A 6,825-nucleotide genomic window follows, 5' to 3' on the forward strand; every position below is an offset into this window, starting at 1 on the left:
AGAAAAAGAGAGAGAGAGACTGTGAAGGGGGACAGGTAGGAGAGGGAGAGAGCGTCTCAAGTGGACTCTGTGCTGAGCATGGCGTCTGACCTGGGGCTCAATCCTATGACCCTGAGATCACAACCTAAGCCAAAACTAAGAGTTGGACGTTTAACCAACTGTGCCACCTAGATGACCCAATAATATTTCTATTTAAAAAAAAGTGACTCAGGAAAAAAGCCCACCCAAGAAGAAATGAAAAGTGTAATATTTCCCCATTTTTTTCAAAAATTGAACCCATAGTTTATAGTCTTTCTACACGGAGATCTCCAGGCCCTGTTGAATTTTTATAAACATTTAATGAAAAAATAATACTGTTCTTACACAAGCTCTAGAAAAAGTGACAAATAGTAACTCATTAGTAACCTAATATTATCTCAAAAAGTCACACACAAAAAGAAATACAAGGCAATCTCTCTTAATAATATAAATAAACAGGGGCCTCTGGTATTTTAGTCAGTTAGGCGACCAGCTCTTGGTTTCAGCTGAGATCATGATTTCGCGGTCATGGGATTGAGCCTGGGAGGGGCTCTGCACTCAGCAAGGAGTCTGCTTTGGATTCTTTCTTCATGTCCTTCCTGCTCCTGATCCTGCTCTTTCTCTCTCAAATAAATAAATAAAATATTTTTTCAAAAAGAATATAAATGCATATATTCTAAGAAATATTAACAAACTGAATCCAGCCTCTCATAAAAAGGCTACTGCATTATGATCAACTTGAATTTCTCCCAGAAATGCAAGAATGGTTTAACCTTCAAGATATTAATCCATAAAACTCACCATATTAACAAAACAAAACAAAATCATATGATCATCTCAACAGAAGCAGATAAACTTTTTATAAAATTCAATACCTATTTAAGACAAAAACTCAATACACTAGGTACTCCTTAATCTGACAAATGTTATCTACCAAAAAAAAAAAAAAAAAAAAAAAAAAAAAGTAGGGGGAAGAAGAAGCTACAATAAACATTATACTTACTAGTAAAATACTGAAAGTTTTCCTCTGAAATCAATGAGATAGGATTTCTGCTATCATCACTTTTACCCAGCATTGTGTCTGATGTCCTAGCCACAGCAATAAGGCAGAGGGAAAAGGTATCATAATTGAAAAGGAAGAAATAAAAACTGTTCTATGCAGATAACATGACCAAGTACACAGAAAATTCAAGCAAGTTTGTGAAATTTGAATATTACTTTATGAATTTAGAAAGTTCATTGGAAACAAGATTAGTATAAAAAAATCTATTTCACTTTTACCCATAAAATAATATTAGAGAAATAAACGGTACAAACAAAACTACTTAAAATAGCAGCCCCCCAAAATGAAATATTTGGAAATAAGTCTATTAGAAAATGAGCAATCATGCAAAGCTATACAACATTATTGATGTGGAGGTAGAAAAATACAACTTCAAACCCCTCTAGCCATCCTGTCCCGCCGAACTGGGGGAAACCGAGAAGACCTTGTGGCATTCACAGCCCAGGGTCACAGGCTGGCTAAAAGACTAAGACTTAATCATAAGACTAAAGAACACTTCCCCTTTGCCATGCCTTACACCAGACCACTAAAGATCTATTTACCTAAGTTCCTTTTACCCAGTACACCATTTCAGGCTGTTCACAAAATGTCAGAAGGCATACTAAAGACAGAAAGCACAGTATGAAGAGACAGAGCAAGCATCAGAACCAGACTTGATATGATAAATGTGCTGGAATTATTAGATCACAAATTTAAAACACTGTGATTACTATTTTAAAAACTGTAATGGAAGAAGTAGACAACCTTCAAGAATAGATGGATAATGTAAGCAGAAAGATGGAAATTCAAAGAAAAAATTTAAAAATGCTAAAGATCAAAAACACTGTAATAGAAATGAAGAATGCCCTTGGTGGGCTCATTAGTAGATTAAAATCACCAAAAAATTTCCTGCAACTAAACAGCTATTTTAGCAAGGTTGCAGGATTTAACATTAATATACAAAAGTCAATCATTTTCCTATACATCAGCAATGAACAAGTGGATTTTGAAATGAAAAATAATACCATTTACATCAGCATCCCCACCAATGAAATACTTAGGTGTAAATCTAACAAAATATATACAAGATTTATATGAGATACATTATGCAACTCTGATGAAAGAAATCAAAGAACTAAATAAATGGAGAGATATTCCATGTTTATAGATAGGAAGACTTAATATTATTAAAATGCCAGTTCTTCCCAAATTGATCTATAGATTCACAGCAATCCCAACCAAAATCTCAACTAGTTTGTAGATATTGACAAACTGATTCTAAAATTTATATGGAGAAACAAAGATTCAAAAGAGAGAATATAACACTAAGGAATAACGAAGTCAGAGGACTGAAATTACCCAACCTAAAGACTTTCTATAAAGCTTCAACAATCAAGACAGCATTGTACCAACTAAAGAATAGACAAATATATCACTGCAACAGAAGAGAGGGCCCATAAATAGACAAACATAAGTATAGTCAACAATCTTTAACCAATAATACAATGGAGAAATGATAGTTTTTTCAACAAATGGTGCTGGAACAACTGAACATCACACACCAAAAATACAAAAATCTTGGGGTGCCTGGGTAGTGCAGTCTGTTAAGCATCTGACTCTTGATTTCAGCTCAGGTCTTGATCTTAGGGTCATGAATTCAAGCCCAACTTTGGGCTCCATGCTGGCCTTGGAGCCTACTTAAAAAAAAAAAAATAAAAATCTAGAAACAGATCTTAGCAGTTCTCACAAATAAGAATTCAAAATGCATCACAGACCTAAATGTAAAATGCAAAACTATAAATCTCTTAGAAGATACATAGGAGAAAATCTAGATGACTTGGGTATGGTGGTAATATTTTAGATTCAACATCAAAACTTGATCCATGGAAGAAATAACTGATGAGCTGGATTTCATTAAAATTAAAAACTTGTACTGTAAGAAAGACACTGAAAAGAATGAGAAGACAAGGTGCAGAATGGGAGAAAATATTTACAAAAAACATATCTGATAAAGGACTTTTATACCAAATATACAAAGAACTCTTAAAATTCAACAGTAAGAAAGAAACCCATTTGAAAAAATGGGCCAAAGTACTGTATTGACACCTCACCAAAGAAGACCAAAAAATGGCAAATAATCATATAAAAGGATATACATCATATTCCACTGGGGAATTGCAAACTAAATTGGTATGATACCACTACAAGTGGAATGGAAAAAAACAACAACAACAGCCCAAACACCAAGCACACCAAATGCTGATGAGGATGTGAAACAAAAGGAAATTTCATTCATTGCTATGAGTAGAATGCAAAATGGTACAAACACTTTGGAAGATAGTATGGCAGTTTTTTACAAAACTAAACATACTTTTACCATATGATCCAACAATCATACACCTTGGTATTTACTCAGATTAGTTGAAAACTTAATTCCATACAACACTTACACATGTTTATATCAGCTTTATTTTTAAATAATCACCAACATAAGGAATCAAGATGTCCTTCACTAGTTTAATAATCAACAACGTTAGGAAGCAATCAAGATGTCCTTCATTAGATGAATGGATAAATTAACTATGGTACATCCAAACAATGGAATGCCACTTAGTGAGAAAAAGAATTGAGCTAGCAAGCCATGAAAAGACACGGAGGAAATGTAAATGAAGATTACTAAATGAAAGAAGCCAGATGAAAATGTTATGACTCTAACTACATAACATAATGGAAAAGGCAAAACTATAGAAGTAATAAGAAGACCAGTGGTTGCCAATGGTTAAAAGGGAGGGACAGGTAAACAAGTACAGAGCAAAAGATTTTTTTATTTTTAAATTTCTTTTCAGCATAACAGAATTCATTGTTTTTGTACCACACCCAGTGCTCCATGCAACACGTGCCCTCCTTAATACCCACTACCTGGCTCCCCCAACCTCCCATACCCCGCCCCTTCAAAACCCTCAGATTGTTTTTCAGAGTCCATAGTCTCTCATGGTTCACCTCCTCTTCCAATTTCCCTCAATTCCCATCTCCTCTCCATCTCCCTGTGTCCTCCATGTTATTTGTTATGCTCCACAAATAAGTGAAACCATAAGATAATTGACTCTGCTTGACTTATTTCGCTCAGCATAATCTCTTCCAGTCCCGTCCATGTTGCTACAAAAGTTGGGTATTCATCCTTTCTGATGGAGGCATAATACTCCATAGTGTATATGGACCACATCTTCCTTATCCATTCGTCCATTGAAGGGCATCTTGGTTCTTTCCACAGTTCAGCGACCATGGCCATTGTAGAGCAAAAGATTTTTAAGACAATGAAACTTTTTTCTGTAGGATATGATAATGGTGGATACAGGTATTGTACGTTTGTTAAAACCCACAGAATGTACAAGATCAAGAGTGAACTCTAATGTAAACTATGGACTTTGGGTGATGATGGTGCTCAATGTAGGTTCATCAAGTGTAACAAATGTACTACTCTGGTTGAAAGTGTTGATAGTGTGGGGTACCTGGGTGGCTCAGTCAACTAATTAAGTGGCCAACTTTGGTTTTGGCTCATGTCATGATCTCACTGTATTGGGGCTCTGCACTCAGTGTGGAATCTACATCAGATTCTTTCTCCCTTTCCTTCTCCCTCCCCCCTGCCCTTCCCTGTTCACAAGTGTTCCCTCTTTCTAAAATAAATAAATAAAATCTGTATTTAAAAAAAAGTGTTGGGGCACCTGGGTGGCTAGGTGGTTTAAAGCCTCTGCCTTTGGCTCAGGTCATGATCTCAGGGTCCTGGGATTGAGCCCCACATCCGGCTCTCTGCTCAGCAGGGAGCCTGCTTCCTCCTCTCTCTCTGCCTGCCTCTCTGCCTACTTGTGATCTCTCTCTGTCAAATAAATAAATAAAATCTTTAAGGAAAAAAAAGAAGAAGGCCTTACTAGCTGCTTCTCCCACATGTTTCACAATATAGGTTAGAGCCTCCAATCAGCCAGCACTACCAGAGCATTCCAGGAGATGTACCACCACCACTCCACCCCTCACTATGCAGTGAAAGACAACCAAGAGCTGGAGAGAAAAATAACTGGATTGAAGACCTCAGTGGCTGAAGGCTAGAGGAAGACAGCCCTGGAAACAGTCCAGGCAGCTGGAACAGATAGACAATGTATGACATTTGTATTGTACAAGGAGGCCATACCCTAGGAAATTCTCTTTGTTACATGATCATGAAGAATCAGGAAGTGGAATTTTGCAGTTATACTACAACCCATTCTTCAGAGAGCAAAGTTAATTTACACATTCAGACTTGAGGTGCTCTTCCAGCTGTTGAACCATTTTGGAGAGGTTTAAATGAGCTCATAAATATCTGCCAACATGGGCTTGGCAAGTTTAAGGCCAGAATAAATGAATAAAGGGATCAAAAAGCAAGCAGAAATGAATCTACATTCTAGTCCCTTACACACTAAACAGGGAGGACTGTCCTCTAGGATATTCTCTTCATGATCTTGCAAAACCCAGAAGTAGAAATCTGTGATTATAACATGATCTGTCCTTCAGAAAGGTGTGCTTCTAGGTATGACCCATTATGGCTGTTGGAATCCCTGCAAGAACCTTTGTATTCATGTAATAAATTCCCTTTTTTATTTAAACTAAAAAAAAAGAAGAAGAAAAGAAAAAAGAAAATCTTATGAAATGAAAAACTATAAAATGCTCATGGACTGGAAGACCTACTATAGTAATATATTAATCATCTTAGACTATAGATTCAATGTAACCCAAATCAAAATCTTATCAAGTGTATTTAAAACATAAATGGATAACACAAATTAGCCGCTTATAAATTTTATACAGAAATTCAAAAAGCCAAGAATATCCAAGTCTACCATTTTAGGGACAGTTTCTATTGATATGTTGTTTTCCTTTGGATAGGCTGTACTTTCCTATTTTTTTGTATGTGTTGTGATATTTCTGTTGAAAACTGACATTTGAGTCTAATAATGTGGTAGCTCTAGAAATGAGATTCTCCCCCTTTCATGTTTTGCTGGGTTTTTAAAAAATTTTTGCTTTTTTCTGTTTATGTTTTTATTATCGTAGGCTGCTGCTTTAAAAAAAAAAAAGATTTTATTTATTTATTTGATAGAGAGAATGACAGTGAGAGCAGGAACATAAGCAGTGTTAGTGGGAGAGGGAGAAGCAGGCTTCCCACCAAATCAGGGAGCCCCATGTGGGGCTCGATCCCAGGATCCTGGGATCATGACCTGAGCCAAAGGCAGATGCTTAATGACTGAGCCACGAAAGTGCCCTGTAGGCTGCTTCTATGCTGAGGACCAGCCTGAACTGTAAACTTTAAGTCTTCTCAGATCTTCAATGAACATGCATCTTTCCCTTTACCTGAGGCATCACTTCCTAATTTTCCTCGTATGTGCAGTTGCTCTCGAATGTTATAATGTTTAGTGCCTCGCTCCAATAAAAGGGGAAAAGAGAAAAATGAAGTTCCCTAGAAGTCACTATATCCAGAGGAGGAGGGGTTTACAACAATAAGGAGAGGTGCAACAGCAGTGGCCACCTGATTCTTTGTACCTCTGCAATTAGAAACAGCAATCAGTGTTTAGGGTACAAATCCCAAATATTTGGAGGACAGTGTCCTTTTTGCCAACCCTGGCTCCTGCAGGCTAACTGCAGGTTGCTTCAAGAATGGTTAGGAATGGATGATGGGTGGATGGTACTGTGCTGAGAGCTAAAATGAACCAAACTAACCATGATTTACCATCCAAGAATTA

At 36.7% G+C, this 6,825-nt stretch overlaps 1 pseudogene; it reads left to right on the top strand.

Annotated features, from left to right (window-relative positions):
• Positions 1 to 5,062: 5,062 nt before the first annotated feature.
• On the top strand, positions 5,063 to 5,496 carry LOC131825520 (DNA-directed RNA polymerases I and III subunit RPAC2-like; annotated as a pseudogene).
• Positions 5,497 to 6,825: the final 1,329 nt, after the last annotated feature.

This window comes from Mustela lutreola, chromosome 2 (genome assembly GCF_030435805.1).
Source record: "Mustela lutreola isolate mMusLut2 chromosome 2, mMusLut2.pri, whole genome shotgun sequence".
Classification (NCBI taxonomy): domain Eukaryota; kingdom Metazoa; phylum Chordata; class Mammalia; order Carnivora; family Mustelidae; genus Mustela; species Mustela lutreola.